Source organism: Mytilus galloprovincialis, chromosome 13 (assembly GCF_965363235.1).
Source record: "Mytilus galloprovincialis chromosome 13, xbMytGall1.hap1.1, whole genome shotgun sequence".
NCBI lineage: Eukaryota > Metazoa > Mollusca > Bivalvia > Mytilida > Mytilidae > Mytilus > Mytilus galloprovincialis.
In genome coordinates, this window is record NC_134850.1 from 228,677 (window position 1) to 246,828 (window position 18,152).

At 37.5% G+C, this 18,152-nt stretch overlaps 1 protein-coding gene across 3 annotated transcripts in view; it reads left to right on the forward strand.

The window, feature by feature from the left end:
- The first annotated feature begins 17,224 nt into the window (after positions 1–17,224).
- LOC143057156 (caspase-3-like) overlaps positions 17,225–18,152 on the forward strand; it is a 31,274-nt gene continuing 30,346 nt past the window's right edge. For all 3 annotated transcript variants that reach the window (XM_076230403.1, XM_076230405.1, XM_076230404.1), the window contains exon 1: positions 17,225–17,537. The gene's annotated coding sequence lies outside the window, so the exon portion shown is untranslated. The remainder of the gene's footprint in view (positions 17,538–18,152) is intronic.

An 18,152-nucleotide genomic window follows, 5' to 3' on the forward strand; every position in this document is an offset into this window, starting at 1 on the left:
AATTCTGGAATTGGTAATCACGCGGAACTGACCCTGCTGTATAGTTAGTATGTCTGCATACAAGTTACACTTCAACTTATTATCTTTCATATTTCTTATAAGTTGCGGCCACATGTCCTAAGTCGATTGCTGTTTGGTGGTGTTTTAGTTGGTCAATGAGATCATCTAAAGTACCAATCACGCAAGTGCGAATATATTTGGGTTTAAAGTATTTGTTCATCTTCCCCATCATGGTATGATCTCAGTGGTCGAGAAAAACTCGAGTTTCCTCAAATCTTGCGGGATCAATAGAGTAGACATCAACGCAGTGTTTTATACATAGTACTTTGATCTCTTTGTTGTTGAATTCGGTAATCTTTTCCGTCCACAGTTTTATGAAAATGCTTGACTTGAATATGGTATGAAAAGCAATCTGGATCATCACAACTTCTTGGTCTTGGGCGGCACTAAGTCATATTGGCAAGTAAAACATAAATGATGCGAAGAATAAACGTGAATTCTTTATTCTGTTAAAACAGAACTGTAAATAAACTCATTATAGATACCAAGACTAAATTTAGTATATACGCCACACGCGCGTTTCGTCTGCTAAAGACTCATCAGTGACGCTCGAATCCAAAAAAAGTTTAAAATGCCAAATAAAGTACGAAGTTGAAGAGCATTCAGAACCAAAATTCCTAAAAGTATTGCCAAATACTGCTAAGTTAATCTGTGCCTGGGGTAGAAAAGACTTAGTATTTCAAACAATTCAAAAATATGTGAACAGTAAATTTATAAATATAACCATATCAATGACAATTCATGTCAGCACAAAAAGTGTTGACTACTGGGTTTGTGATACCCTCGGGGAAATAAATCTCTACCAGTTTCCAAGTTTCACTCAAACGAACAACGATCAAGCATCGTTTCACGGATTTACGTCGAAATATTTTATCCGTTTAAATAACAAACTTTTCTATAGAGACACCTAGACCGATTTGTACTTTTGTGAAGATGAGGTTTGTTAAACGGTTGACTAGATAAAGTCGGTTATATAGTGCATAGTTAACAACCCATGTTCTTTAACTCACATAGTTGCGAGTCGTTGTATTCTTATGTTGAGCATCGACTGCTTATTTGAGTGACTTATTTCAAAAAGACGCGTAGTTAACAACCCTAATGGACCCATCTTACGCACGGCTGTATTATATATATATACATAGAAAAAAGTATTGCAACACCTTGATTTTTTAAAACTTGAAAAATCAGCCTCTTTTTTTGGATGACATATAATAACAAATGTGTATGATATTATTGAAACATAGTTTATGATAACATTGGCAACAACAATTTTAATAACAAAATGTAGTGTTTTTTGTACAAAAAATGCATTTTTCAACTTTTACTGTAGTCGAAATTTACAATGTCAGGTATTTCAAAATTAATCTTCAGATGACTGTTCGCATCATGGTTGGTCGTTATACGCCAAAGAATTAGTACTTTGTGCGCAGCCTCCAATCAAACGGATTACCGCATCTCACCGTCTTCTGATTCCTGCCATAAATCGGCTAACATGTTGTTAAGATAGCAGCAACCATCTCTGATGAAGGGCATTGTTTATTTCATGATGTGTTTGAACTGGTGTGTCGTTTTGTGCACCTTCCGCCCAATAGTGTCCCAAATATGCTCGATATGGTTCAAATCCGGGCTACGATCTGGCCAAGGAAGATGAACCGAATTCAATTTGAACAATGGATCTTCCTCTACGATGCTAATTTCCAATTTTGGCGAGCTCTGCACTACATTGGATACGGATAACTGTGTGTCTGTTCGTAAGCAAACGTCCCTGATATGGTCTTATCGCACAATAACCAGAAGGGATGATTAAATCTCGAACAATTATTGTTAAAAGGCTCCTGTATACCCAGTCCTCTCTTTTTAGGATTGTATTGTATGCAATGGGATTCTTTCTGACTAAGCTTCATCATGCTTGATTTTCCCTAGCAGGTGGAATAGGGGGTCTTTTTGATCTCGGATAGTCTTTTATATCGTGTATTGCCTAATTTTTATTATCTAAACGACTTATAGTGGAAAAGTGATGACCGACAATACGTGCGACATTCCTGCCTCTCTCATGCTGATAATCTGCCATCTTGCTGCGGTTAAGAGTTGTGGAGGACCTATTTCAAGGTGTCAATCACATAACTTTATAAACTTGGTTATTTAAAGTGTTGAAAACAATGAGGATGAAACACATGTTTTGCTGTGTACGGGTACAGTAGCTGCATGTGCAGATTAGAACTTATCGAGTCGATAATTATTGATCAAACTCAGGTGATATTTAAATAGTGTTTAACTAGTTCAATTTTAACAAATTATATCAGAAAAAAATAAAGAGTGTTTTTTTTAATTTCAATTCCAATTTGGTTATATACCAGCTGGCATTCGCACTAAAGTTCTTACATCTTCGTTGTTTTTTTTCAACATAACCTTGAAAAGGAAAATCAGCCAGTAATCAGCATTCTTTTTATCAGTATTTACATAACACATTTTACAAACTCTTTTAGGCCGAACGTACCCCCATTTTTTGGACAAATTTTTCGAATTTTGAGCTCTAGTTTCAGATTTTTGAACATAGCGCCCTTCGATACCTAGCGCAAATGAAGCGCCTGTTTCTCCTCTACAAGACCTATATAGTCATACCCTGTGACACCCCTCATTATTTTTCTTAAGAAGTCCTAGAATAGGCCGACCCCCCTAATTTTTTGACATTTTTTTCAAATTTTGAGCTCTAGTTTCAGATTTTTGAACATAGCGCCCTTCGATACCTAGCGCAAAAGAAGCGCCTGTTTCTCCTCTAAAAGACCTATATAGTCATTCCCCGTGACACCCCTCATTATTTTTCTCTAGAAGCCCTGGAATAGGCCGACGCCCCTAATTTTTTGACAAATTTTTCGAATTTTGAGCTCTAGTTTCAGATTTTTGAACATAGCGCCCTTCCATACTTAGCGCAAAAGAAGCGCCTATTTCTCCTCTACAAGACCTATATAGTCATATCCCGTGACACCCCCCATTATTTTTCTCTAGAACTCCTGGAATAGGCCGACCCTACCCCAATTTTTTGGACAAATTTTTCAAATTTTGAGCTCTAGTTTCAGATTTTTGAACATAGCGCCCTTCGATGCCTAGCGCAAAAGAATCGCCAGTTTCTCCTCTACAAGACCTATATAGTCATATCCCGTGACACCCCTCATTATTTTTCTCTAGAAGCCCTGGAATAGGCCGACCCCCCTAATTTTTTGACCTTTTTTTCAAATTTTGAGCTCTAGTTTCAGATTTTTGAACATAGCGCCCTTCGATGCCTAGCGCAAAAGAATCCCCAGTTTCTCCTCTACAAGACCTATATAGTCATATCCCGTGACACCCCTCATTATTTTTCTCTAGAACTCCTGGAATAGGCCGACCCTACCCCAATTTATTTGACAAATTTTTCGAATTTTGAGCTCTCGTTTCAGATTTTTGAACATAGCGCCCTTCGATACCTAGCGCAAAAGAAGCGCATATTTCTCTTCTACAAGATCTATATAGTCATATCCCGTGACACCCCCCATTATTTTTCTCTAGAACTCCTGGAATAGGCCGACCCTACCCGAATTTTTTGGACAAATATTTCGAATTTTGAGCTCTAGTTTCAGATTTTTGAACATAGCGCCCTTCGATACCTAGCGCAAAAGAAGTGCCTGTTTCTCCTCTACAAGACCTATATAGTCATTCCCCGTGACACCCCTCATTATTTTTCTCTAGAAGCCCTGGAATAGGCCGACCCCCCTAATTATTTGACCTTCTTTTTCAAATTTTGAGCTCTAGCTTCAGATTTTTGAACATAGCGCCCTTCGATACCTAGCGCAAAAGAAGCGCCTGTTTCTCTTCTACAAGACCTGTATAGTCATACCCCGTGACACCCCTCATTATTTTTCTCTAGAAGTCCTGGAATAGGCCGACCCCCCTAATTTTTTTACCTTTTTTTCAAATTTTGAGCTCTAGTTTCAGATTTTTGAACATAGCGCCCTTCGATGCCTAGCGCAAAAGAATCGCCAGTTTCTCCTCTACAAGACCTATATAGTCATATCCCGTGACACCCCTCATTATTTTTCTCTAGAAGCCCTGGAATAGGCCGACCCCCCTAATTTTTTGACCTTTTTTTCAAATTTTGAGCTCTAGTTTCAGATTTTTGAACATAGCGCCCTTCGATACCTAGCGCAAAAGAAGCGCCTGTTTGTCCTCTACAAGACCTATATAGTCATACCCCGTGACACTCCTCATTATTTTTCTCTAGAACTCCTAGAATAGGCCGACCCTACCCCTATTTATTTGACAAATTTTCGAATTTTGAGCTTTCATTTCAGATTTTTGAACATAGCGCCCTTCGATACCTAGCGCAAAAGAAGCGCCTGTTTCTCCTCTACAAGAACTATATAGTCATATCCCGTGACACCCCCCATTATTTTTCTCTAGAACTGCTGGAATAGGCCGACCCTACCCCAATTTTTTGGACAAATTTTTCGAATTTTCAGCTCTAGTTTCAGATTTTTGAACATAGCGCCCTTCGATACCTAGCGCAAAAGAAGTGCCTGTTTCTCCTCTACAAGACCTATATAGTCATTCCCCGTGACACCCCTCATTATTTTTCTCTAGAAGCCCTGGAATAGGCCGACCCCCCTAATTATTTGACCTTCTTTTTCAAATTTTGAGCTCTAGCTTCAGATTTTTGAACATAGCGCCCTTCGATACCTAGCGCAAAAGAAGCGCCTGTTTCTCCTCTACAAGACCTGTATAGTCATACCCCGTGACACCCCTCATTATTTTTCTCTAGAAGTCCTGGAATAGGCCGACCCCCCTAATTTTTTGACCTTTTTTTCAAATTTTGAGCTCTAGTTTCAGATTTTTGAACATAGCGCCCTTCGATGCCTAGCGCAAAAGAATCGCCAGTTTCTCCTCTACAAGACCTATATAGTCATATCCCGTGACAACCCTCATTATTTTTCTCTAGAAGCCCTGGAATAGGCCGACCCCCCTAATTTTTTGACCTTTTTTTCAAATTTTGAGCTCTAGTTTCAGATTTTTGAACATAGCGCCCTTCGATACCTAGCGCAAAAGAAGCGCCTGTTTGTCCTTTACAAGACCTATATAGTCATACCCCGTGACACTCCTCATTATTTTTCTCTAGAACTCCTAGAATAGGCCGACCCTACCCCTATTTATTTGACAAATTTTCGAATTTTGAGCTTTCATTTCAGATTTTTGAACATAGCGCCCTTCGATACCTAGCGCAAAAGAAGCGCCTGTTTCTCCTCTACAAGACCTATATAGTCATATCCCGTGACACCCCCCATTATTTTTCTCTAGAACTGCTGGAATAGGCCGACCCTACCCCAATTTTTTGGACAAATTTTTCGAATTTTCAGCTCTAGTTTCAGATTTTTGAACATAGCGCCCTTCGATACCTAGCGCAAAAGAAGTGCCTGTTTCTCCTCTACAAGACCTATATAGTCATTCCCCGTGACACCCCTCATTATTTTTCTCTAGAAGCCCTGGAATAGGCCGACCCCCCTAATTATTTGACCTTCTTTTTCAAATTTTGAGCTCTAGCTTCAGATTTTTGAACATAGCGCCCTTCGATACCTAGCGCAAAAGAAGCGCCTGTTTCTCCTCTACAAGACCTGTATAGTCATACCCCGTGACACCCCTCATTATTTTTCTCTAGAAGTCCTGGAATAGGCCGACCCCCCTAATTTTTTGACCTTTTTTTCAAATTTTGAGCTCTAGTTTCAGATTTTTGAACATAGCGCCCTTTGATGCCTAGCGCAAAAGAATCGCCAGTTTCTCCTCTACAAGACCTATATAGTCATATCCCGTGACACCCCTCATTATTTTTCTCTAGAAGCCCTGGAATAGGCCGAACCCCCTAATTTTTTGACCTTTTTTCAAATTTTGAGCTCTAGTTTCAGATTTTTGAACATAGCGCCCTTCGATACCTAGCGCAAAAGAAGCGCCTGTTTGTCCTCTACAAGACCTATATAGTCATACCCCGTGACACTCCTCATTATTTTTCTCTAGAACTCCTAGAATAGGCCGACCCTACCCCTATTTATTTGACAAATTTTCGAATTTTGAGCTTTCGTTTCAGATTTTTGAACATAGCGCCCTTCGATACCTAGCGCAAAAGAAGCGCCTGTTTCTCCTCTACAAGACCTATTTAGTCATATTCCGTGACACCCCCCATTATTTTTCTCTAGAACTCCTGGAATAGGCCGACCCTACCCCAATTTTTTGGACAAATTTTTCGAATTTTGAGCTCTAGTTTCAGATTTTTGAACATAGCGCCCTTCGATACCTAGCGCAAAAGAAGTGCCTGTTTTTCCTCTACAAGACCTGTATAGTCATATCCCGTGACACCCCTCATTATTTTTCTCTAGAAGTCCTAGAATAGGCCGACCCCCCTAATTTTTTTACCTTTTTTCAAATTTTGAGCTCTAGTTTCAGATTTTTGAACATAGCGCCCTTCGATACCTAGCGCAAAAGAAGCGCCTGTTTGTCCTCTACAAGACCTATATAGTCATACCCCGTGACACCCCCATTATTTTTCTCTAGAAGCCCTGGAATAGGCCAACCCCCCTAATTTTTTGACCTTTTTTTCAAATTTTGAGCTCTAGTTTCAGATTTTTGAACATAGCGCCCTTCGATACCTAGCGCAAAAGAAGCGCCTGTTTCTCCTCTACAAGACCTATATAGTCATTTCCCGTGACACCCCTCATTATTTTTCTCTAGAAGCCCTGGATCAGGCCGACCCCCCTAATTTTTTGACCTTTTTTTAAATTTTGAGCTTTCATTTCAGATTTTTGAACATAGCGCCCTTCGATACCTAGCGCAAAAGAAGCGCCTGTTTCTCCTCTACAAGACCTATATAGTCATACCCCGTGACACCCACCATTATTTTTCTCTAGAACTCCTCGAATAGGCCGACCCTACCCAAATTTATTTGACAATTTTTTCGAATTTTGAGCTCTCGTTTCAGATTTTTGAATATAGCGCCCTTTGATACCTAGCGCAAAAGAAGCGCTTATTTCTCCTCTACAAGACCTATATAGTCATAACTCGTGACACCCCCCATTATTTTTCTCTAGACCTCCTGGAATAGGCCGACCCTACCCCAATTTTTTGGACAAATTTTTCGAATTTTGAGCTCTAGTTTCAGATTTTTGAACATAGCGCCCTTCGATACCTAGCGCAAAAGAAGTGCCTGTTTTTCCTCTACAAGACCTGTATAGTCATACCCCGTGACACCCCTCATTATTTTTCTCTAGAAGTCCTAGAATAGGCCGACCCCCCTAATTTTTTTACCTTTTTTTCAAATTTTGAGCTCTAGTTTCAGATTTTTGAACATAGCACCCTTCGATACCTAGCGCAAAAGAAGCGCCTGTTTCTCCTCTACAAGACCTATATAGTCATTCCCCGTGACACCCCTCATTATTTTTCTCTAGAAGCCCTGGAATAGGCCGATCCCCCTAATTTTTTGACCTTTTTTTTCAAATTTTGAGCTCTAGTTTCAGATTTTTGAACATAGCGCCCTTCGATACCTAGCGCAAAAGAAGCGCTTATTTCTCCTCTACAAGACCTATATAGTCATATCCCGTGACACCCCTCATTATTTTTCTCTAGACCTCCTGGAATAGGCCGACCCTACCCCAATTTTTTGGACAAATTTTTCGAATTTTGAGCTCTAGTTTCAGATTTTTGAACATAGCGCCCTTCCATACCTAGCGCAAAAGAAGTGCCTGTTTTTCCTCTACAAGACCTGTATAGTCATACCCCGTGACACCCCTCATTATTTTTCTCTAGAAGTCCTAGAATAGGCCGACCCCCCTAATTTTTTTACCTTTTTTCAAATTTTGAGCTCTAGTTTCAGATTTTTGAACATAACACCCTTCGATACCTAGCGCAAAAGAAGCGCCTGTTTCTCCTCTACAAGACATATATAGTCATTCGTCGTGACACCCCTCATTATTTTTCTCTAGAAGCCCTGGAATAGGCCGACCCCCCTAATTTTTTTACCTTTTTTTCGAATTTTGAGCTCTAGTTTCAGATTTTTGAACATAGCGCCCTTCGATACCTAGCGCAAAAGAAGCGCCTATTTCTCTTTTACAAGACCTATATAGTCATATCCCGTGACACCCCTCATTATTTTTCTCTAGACCTCCTGGAATAGGCCGACCCTACCCCAATTTTTTGGACAAATTTTTCGAATTTTGAGCTCTAGTTTCAGATTTTTGAACATAGCGCCCTTCGATACCTAGCGCAAAAGAAGCGCATGTTTCTCCTCTACAAGACCTATATAGTCATACCCCGTGACACCCCCCATTATTTTTCTCTAGAACTCCTGGAATAGGCCGACCCTACCCCCATTTATTTGACAAATTTTTCGAATTTTGAGCTCTCGTTTCAGATTTTTGAACATAGCGCCCTTCGATACCTAGCGCAAAAGAAGCGCCTATTTCTCCTTTACAAGACCTATATAGTCATATCCCGTGACAACCCCCATTATTTTTCTCTAGAACTCCTGGAATAGGCCGACCCTACCCCAATTTTTTGGACAATTTTTATCGAATTTTGAGCTCTAGTTTCAGATTTTTGAACATAGCGCCCTTCGATACCTTGCGCAAAAGAAGCGCCTGTTTCTCCTCTACAAGACCTGTATATTCATACCCCGTGACACCCCTCATTTTTTTTCTCTAGAAGTCCTAGAATAGGCCGACCCCCCTAATTTTTTTACCTTTTTTTCAAATTTTGAGCTCTAGTTTCAGATTTTTGAACATAACGCCCTTCGATACCTAGCGCAAAAGAAGCGCCTGTTTCTCCTCTACAAGACCTATATAGTCATTCCCCGTGACACCCCTCATTATTTTTCTCTAGAAGCCCTGGGTTAGGCCGACCCCCCTAATTTTTTGACCTTTTTTTCAAATTTTGAGCTCTAGTTTCAGATTTTTGAACATAGCGCCCTTCGATACCTAGCGCAAAAGAAGCACCTGTTTCTCCTCTACAAGACCTGTATAGTCATACCCCGTGACACCCCTCATTATTTTTCTCTAGAAGTCCTAGAATAGGCCGACCCTACCCCAATTTTTTGGACAAATTTTTCGAATTTTGAGCTCTAGTTTCAGATTTTTGAACATAGCGCCCTTCGATACCTAGCGCAAAAGAAGTGCCTGTTTTTCCTCTACAAGACCTGTATAGTCATACCCCGTGACACCCCTCATTATTTTTCTCTAGAAGTCCTAGAATAGGCCGACCCCCCTAATTTTTTGACCTTTTTTCAAATTTTGAGCTCTAGTTTCAGATTTTTGAACATAGCGCCCTTCGATACCTAGCGCAAAAGAAGCGCTTGTTTCTCCTCTACAAGACCTATATAGTCATTCTCCGTGACACCCCTCATTATTTTTCTCTAGAAGCCCTGGAATAGGCCGACCCCCCTAATTTTTTGACATTTTTTTCAAATTTTGAGCTCTAAATTAAACAATGACATAAAAGGTGCTATAATATACAGGGTAGGACTACTTTTACATACGTTCTAAATTGAAGTGGGTACATTGGTGGCCCTACACCTACAAATAATTCGTTGATAGGTGCAGAGTTATTGTGGTACTGAATATTAGCCTAAAAAGTCATGCGACTTGTTAAATCAATGGATTGGATAAAAACCATTTCAAAATTGAGTTAAAATTGCTATATTTTAACTGATTTTCTGCCTTTTTGAATATTTTTTTTATTTAACGACCGTTGTTGTCTTATTCGGTTTTTTGGTTTCTCGATATATCGCCTTATTGTTCGCTGGCTTATTGTTCGCTAGCTATTGTTCGCTAGCTTCTGCCTGGTTATGTATGTTCATAGTATACAGAAAAACAGAAAAAATAAAAATCGGTATTTGGAAAAAGGGGAGGGCAAAAAAAAATGTGCCCAGTCCCCAAGTACCTTTGACTTTTGATACCTCTCTTGGAATTCTCCAGTTATAATTTTTTTTTTACAGTTTACATACGCTTTATTTACCCGCGATTTCGCGGGTGTGTTCTAGTATTTATTGATATAAACTGGAAATTTAAGAGTGTGCGTTAAAAAAATACTTGTTGAAAATCAAAACAATTACAAATAGACACGACTCCTGATGTGTGCCTCACCGGAGGTGTGCCTAGATTGTTAGAAGTTATAAAATACAGATAATTATACATTTTTGGAAACATTGTATAGGAACATTGTTACGCAAAGCAAATCGTACATTTTGCATATTAACAAAGCAAATAAACACGTTTTAATAATTGATATTTCAAAATTGAATTTATCCGTGAAAAAAATGCAAAATAAAACGAACATGAATTAATGACAGTTGATCGGGACTGAAATACACATAGTTAATTTTCCGGCATTTGAGACGAGAAAAGTATGTAATGCTTTATCTCATTTACCTTAAGACAATAGGTGTTGCTATATCCCAGCCGCATCATATTGCAACCAATCGTAATTTATATGTGATTGTAATTAAGGAAGCTGGCTTGTCATATTTTAGATTTTGTGTAAGATTTTCGGAATCCTCTGGTTTTATCCATTTGAATGCCTTGAAAAAATTTGCCCGGTGACCCCCATTTTTCTTTTTGTAAATCTTTTAAATGGATAATGATATGCTATCTGTAAAAGTCTTATAAAATTTTAATTACTTTTTAACAGTTTTTGAGAACTTCAACTTGTCCATGATAAAGCTATGAAAAGTCAAGAGAGAATATTTTCCCGCCAAAATTTCAATGGATATTATCTCGAAAACAAGCACGGTGACCTATATATATTTTTTTTGCTCTTTGGTCTTTGGATTTCTTTATTAATCCCCTATCTACATGTATATAAACTAGTGTTTTGAAAAGTTAATTTACTTTGAAACTGAGAAGCAAACTCCCTCAAGTCAAGATGACGTGTATGTCCACTGAAACTAATAGCTCCGCACCGTGATGCGAAGCAATGACTAGTTTTCGAATTGGTCAAATTGAAAACATTTCGGTCAGATAGCAATAATAACCAGTTTACAAGTGACTTCAGATATGCATATACAAACATGTTATGGGCTAGACTAGTTTTATAGCACTTATTTAAACAGAACAAACAAAATGATAGATTGATATCAGGTGTTCGCTAATCTTGATGAATAACTTCAAAGTCGAAAGAAAAAACAACTTTTTACCAATAATTAACATTGTTCTTGTCAATTGAGATTGTGTCTTGCGTAAAGGATAATAACAATCTGAAAGGATTTGGTATGATTGCCAATGAAACAAATATCCACCATAGTTTCAATAAAGTACGCGTACACATATATACATGTATATTTGTTTTATGTAGATTATTAGGGCCTGGATGGGGTCTTCTTCTCTGTTTTCTTTATTTCTATAGCCATTTTTCTGAGTCATTAATGCCTTTATCGTCTGTTCTTTATACAGTATCCTCTATTGTTACATTTAAGCACCCATTATCTCGCGCATGCATGTTTATATCTCTCGCAATGGAAGGGATCACCCTACCACTAAATCATCTCATTGATGATGTACATGAAATATTTGCCACTTGACGTTTAACATTTAACATAACAAGCTATATAAAAGACATGTTAAATGAAATACATATTTTTATTAGTTGTTAGAGGCTTTGAGCTAGCTGTCAGTTAACTGCGAGTACTCTCAAATCTGTAACTAGTGTCTTTTTGTTGTTGAGATGTAAAAGTACCCGTCTACGTCCACTTGTATTTTTGTCCATCTGATGACTTGAACCTTTTTCAACTGATGTTTATAGTTCGTTTTTATGCTGTACTGTTATATCACTGTCCCAGGTTAGGGGAAGGGTAACATGTTTAACCCCGCCACATTATGTATGTTTTGTGTCTGTCCCAAGTGAGCAACCTGTAACTCAGTGGTTGTTGGTTGTTTATGTGTTACATATTTGTTTTTCGTTCATTTTTTGAACATAAATTAGACCGTTAGTTTTCCGTTTGAATTGTTTTACATTATCATTTCGGGGCCTTTTATAGCTGAATATGCGTTTTGGGCTTTGCTCATTGTTGAAGGCCGTACGGTAAAAGAGGGACGAAAGATACCAAAGGGACAGTCAAACTACCTAGTTTTAATGTCTGTGTTATGTTGGTCTCTTGTGGAGAGTTGTCTCATTGAAAATCATACCACCTTTTTTATATATTGAAACAATCTGTAGCCGGTGAGTTAGAGATAAATCTGTGGTATTATAGAAAATCCAAGAACTTGTTAACTAGACTTTAGGTTCTAGAGAAACTGTGTCTTATAGCAATACATACAGTAGGAAAGGGTAAAACTTCAATAGGCTTTAAAAAATGAATTCGTACAGATATATGGCTTTTTTAAATTCCTTCCTCAACTTGAACATATATAAGTTATATACCGGGGGGGGGGGGGTAATAATCGAATAGAAAATAAGAAAATACAGAAACAGAAATAGAGAATAAAGCGCTACAATGTATAGAGGTAAAGAATAGAGAAAAACAGAGATTATTATAAGGTTTAGCATTGATTTCCCCTAAATACAGATGGACCCACGTATAAAAGTTGAAGGTAAATTTTATTCTGTTAACAATTTCATAGTTACATTCTCTTTATTTATACACTTATTCTGTCTGTTCTTTTAGCTCAAGAAAGACCAAACTGTATGAAAAGGTTCTGAACCTTTATAAAACACAAAAGGTCAGATGGGAGCAAATAATTAAAATTTTTAAAAATTAAATGGAACTTTACATGTAGAGCCAACAGATAAAGCAGACATACATTTGTACTCAATGGCCAATTCCAAAAAGCCTTTTCAGACAAAATCACCATTCTAACTGAAAAAGAATTTAAAGAACAGTGTAACATGCCTGGAAAGTTTGAAAAAATCTTGGACATCAATATAACAGAAAATGGTGTGTACAAACTACTAAATAACTGTTGTAGACCTGGAGATATAAAGGTAGTCTAACTAGTTGAGTTAGGGGAGATCTTCTTTGGCTCAATTGGTTAGAGCGCTGCCTTTAGATCCCGAGATTGAGGGTTCCAATCCCGCTGGTACCATCCATGGATTTTCACATCATTGGCGCTGCGAGCAATTACTACTTGTACAAACAAGTGTGTATAGGTGCCTGGCAGCTTGATATGGGGTCATGGTGGTTGAGCAGAGGTCATAGGATGACCTGGAACTGGCCAGAGGATTTCCGAGTAGATGTCTCGGGGTTGTTCAGGTAGTGGACCTGTGAGTTGCTCGGATGGATGGTACGCAGCCCGAAAAAAAGAAAACGGGGAAGAGTGTTGTAGACCTGGAGATATAAAAGTAGTCTAACTAGTTCAGTTAGGAAAGATCTTCTTTGGCTCAATTGGTTAGAGCGCTGCCTTTAGATCCCGAGATTGAGGGTTCGAATCCCGCTGGTACTATCCATGGATTTTCACATCATAACCTTAACCCAAATAAGGCAGCCGGGCCAGACAATATAACACCAAGAGTCTTAAAGGAACTTGCAGTAAACATAGCACCAATCCTGACAATAATATTCCGCTGCTCATATAAGACAGGCGAAGTACATAGTACATGTATTTGGAAATCTGCAAACGTCTGCCCAGTATACAAGAAAGGGAAAAAATACGATCCGATAAATTATAGGTCAGTCTCTCTCACTTGCATAGCATGTACACTAATGGAGCACATCGTAACTAGCCAACGAACAGATTGTCTCATAATGGACTTCTCCAAGGCATTTGTTAATGTTAGTCATAGCCTTCTCATTCATAAACTGAAGCATTATGGGATAACCGGTAAAACAAATCAGTGGATATATACAACTTCCTCAGTGATAGAATACAGTCAGTAGTTGTAGAAGGTGAAACATCGACCTCCATACCTGTAGAGTCCGGCGTACCACAAGGATCCGTCCTGGGACCTAGCCTATTTTAGTTTTATATAAACGACATGCCCATGGGGATTCAATCAACCGTACGACTGTTTGCTGATGACACTATTGCTTATCTCATAATCTCGTCCAATGCAGATGCCGCAAACTTACAAAAAGACCTTGACCAACTGGCCTTATGGGAAACAACATGGCTTATGAAGTTCAATCCAGACGCATGTAATGTACTCACGAACTCCAACAAAGTACAATTACACACTTCATGGCCATAACCTTGAACATGTAACATCAGCAAAATACCTGGGATGCACTATTTCATCAGATCTTAAATGGGAAAAACATATAAACTCCATCTGCTCCAAAGCAAACAACACCATTAGCTTCTTAAAAAGGAATGTTAACATCTCAAACAAGTAGATTAAAGGAAAGGCATATATGTCCCTTGTCATGCCTACTTTAGAATATGTTAGTGCAGTATGGGATCCATACCAACAAAACGACATCCACAGATTGGACATGGTGCAGAGACGGACAGCAAGGTATGTTACTAACATATATCACAACACCTCATCTATTAGTAGCATGTTTGGTCGTCTTGAATGGCCCACCCTACAAGAACGAAGGAAACATAGCCGCTTAATAATGATGTATAAGCTATGTACAGAACAACTTTGTCAAAGTCGATACATTCAGTAAGCTAATATCGAATGAACGGCCTTCCAGAAATAACAACGAAAAGGCAATAAGAATACCATCATGTAAAACAACTGTACGGAAGGAGTCTATCCAAGAACGATCAGAGAGTGGAACACCTTGCCCAACTCTACTGTCTCCGCCCCGAGTCCTGAATCTTTCAAGACTCAGCTTCGTCATTAGATTTAAATGACATGTTTTAAATTGCACCTGTATATATATTAAATTGCACCCATTCTTTTTGTTTATTAAATTTCAAAATTATTGTATGCGCTCACTCCCAAATGTGGCAGAATAGTCAACCAGTTGACGGTGGCCGCTTACCGGAAGTAGAGGTCCACAAAAGTAAAACTCAATTTTCAATATGTATTTGACTATATATTGCACAATATGGGATAATTGTAACGAAGAATGCCTCCCGAGACAAATAACCCCCCCCCCCCGAAAAAGATCAACAAGAATACTTTTAGATGCCCCTTTCTTTTTAACAGATTGAATTGGCTAAGTTTCCGACTCAGAATTGTTTTTCATAAACTTATTCTATTATATAAAAACTTACACGATAAAACTCTTGATTCATTTATCTGAAAAACTTATATTCAGAACTCTGAATTCAAATTCCGTGTAGTTAATGGTCATTTTTTTATACTTACTTAGGTTTACTTAGGTTTTTTTTTACTGATACAGGAACTAAAGTGTTTCTTCATCAGTCTATATTTAAATTTTTTCCACTTCCGGTGATCACCGTGTATCATCAGTACACCGGATATAGGTACTAACCAAGCGGGAGTGATCGATTTTGACCTCACACAGTAACAAAATCTTTGTTTTGTTCACATAATAGCAATGGTGATTGCTGATTTATAGTCTTCGTACACCATTGTTTGGTTCTCCCGGTATTTGTCTAGTCTATTAAATGTATTTGTGGTTGGTGATGTCACTATAATTTTGGGTAGTGTATTCCATTTTCTCACCTCGTAGAGAAAAGGCATTCCTCCTTAATTCTGTTCTTCATCTCTGTGGAAATATTTTCAGATGTTGCCGCGTACTCCTGTTCGTGTAGTCATATCCTTCCATAATTTAACAAATTGTGCCGCCTCTTTATCATATTTTCTGTTCAGTGTTTTATATAATTTAATCATGTCACCTCGGACCCGTCTAAAATTTAGAGATGGTAGTTTGAATTTTTGCATTCTTTCTGAGTACATGTATGTTAAATTCATTAATCCTGGTAGTTTTTTAGTTGCCCGGCGCTGTACATTCTCAATCATGTCAATATATTTTATTTTATATGGATGCCATACTGAGCTTGCAAACTCTAAATGTGTTCTTAAGTTACGAGTGTCTTGTATAGTGGTACAAAGGTATCTGTATCTAAATATTGGAAAGTCCTTCTCATAAGTGCAAGCATGGAATTTACTTTATTTATAATTCAATAAAAAATGCAACATTTTAAATTAATGAGACGGCTTGCTTTAAGTGGAAGCTAATACTTGTTATTTTTCTATGGAAAAGTGTAAAAAACATTAGTAAAGTTGTTAAGGCAGGAGAAATAAAAGCAAGAATAAGTACTCAAACGTACATATTCCAAGCCAAAAGAGCTAAGTTCGATCCGAAAGTTAACCCGATGTGTACAATCTGTGAACAGGGAAATGAAGATCTAGAACATTTTATTCTACACTGCAAAGAATTAGAGCAAATAAGATCTAAATACTGCTCAAAAATCGAACAGACAATGGATGAAATTGATACCTCAACATACAAGAAGATCATATAACAAGGGAATTGACTGCATCTCATAATGGACTGTACTAGCAAGGACATAAACTGTTACTCAACTGTGTATGAAAACATTGAAACTCTGGCTAGAAATATGTGTTATGAGATGCACTTGCTGCGCACAAAAAGGATAACAAAAACTTGATCACAAGTACAGTATAAGTTAACTTTTTAAAATAAAATAGTTCCTTACAAATAGTATGTCATCTTACTATTTTATGACTTATAAGTATTTAAAAATAAATCTTCCCTTTTTAAAAATTGTAAGATATCAGTTATAATTTAAAGAATAATGACAAGATCTCCATATAGTGAATTAAACTGTAAAGAAAATTTATGTATATATTATAGCTAAAAAAAAAAATTCCAAACCTCAACCATTTTACATAAGTCCTATAAAATAACATTTTCATTAAGATCCCGATGTACATGATGCATGTATAGCAATCTTAACTGATAATTATAATTAAGTTTAATTTGAGACCATTTTAATTCTTATTTGTAAATATATATAAGTTGTTACTTAACGTTTTCTTACACCCCAGCACATATGAATTATTATTTTTTTTTTTTTTTTAAACTTTATGATGACTATCCTATGAATTAATTATGATATTTATTATTTAGTGATTATTATAACCAAATTCAGTCATCTGTATATAATTAATTGTTTCCTTATGTTTTAAGGTGTATATATTTGCTATTTAACTATACCCTTTGGGTAGTGCTCCACAATTAATGGAGGAATAAACAAGAAACTTAACTGCTATATTTAGCCGTGCCGTGTCTAGTGGTTTCGTATTAGGAATCAGTCCAAATATTTATCTATTTTTAGGAGAAATCTATAAACATCGAAGCAGAGTGAACTGTTGTTATTTTCATTTAACTCTGAAATACTTATAAACAGTTGACTTTCTCCTTATTGTACATTAATAAAAATTCCTACGAACCTTAACATGTTTATCAGATTCATTGTTTGTTTATGTGTTTAAACCACTTGATGTAAATGATCTATTAATAGATATACGGAATTCACCTAATCTTTCCATAGTAATTCCCCTTGTCAATACGCGGACAAAACACATCGACGCAGGTAGGGAAAATATGTATATAAGGAATGTTACATTAACTAAAGCGTAGTGTTATGTCATGCTTCATGCATAGGGTATTCAAAGCTCTGTTTCATCTAAATATATAATTATTTACTAGTTATGTCAGTTTGTTTAGTAGCATTGTGTGCTCTTATATTTTGCAAAGAGGCTTGGAGTTCCTTTCAAGTTTTTGTTGTATTGATATCGTGATATTACACAGAAGACGCTTACTCTTGCTCACTTGTGTTGATGACATCCCTACACTTTTCTGTAGTCCTATAACTTACTCTTGCTCACTTGTGTTGATGACATCCCTACACTTTTCTGTAGTCCTATAACTTACTCTTGCTCACTTGTGTTGATGACATCCCTACTCTGTAGTCCTATAACTTACTCTTGCTCACTTGTGTTGATGACATCCCTACTCTGTAGTCCTATAACTTACTCTTGCTCACTTGTGTTGATGACATCCCTACTCTGTAGTCCTATAACTTACTCTTGCTCACTTGTGTTGATGACATCCCTACTCTGTAGTCCTATAACTTACTCTTGCTCACTTGTGTTGATGACATCCCTACTCTGTAGTCCTATAACTTACTCTTGCTCACTTGTGTTGA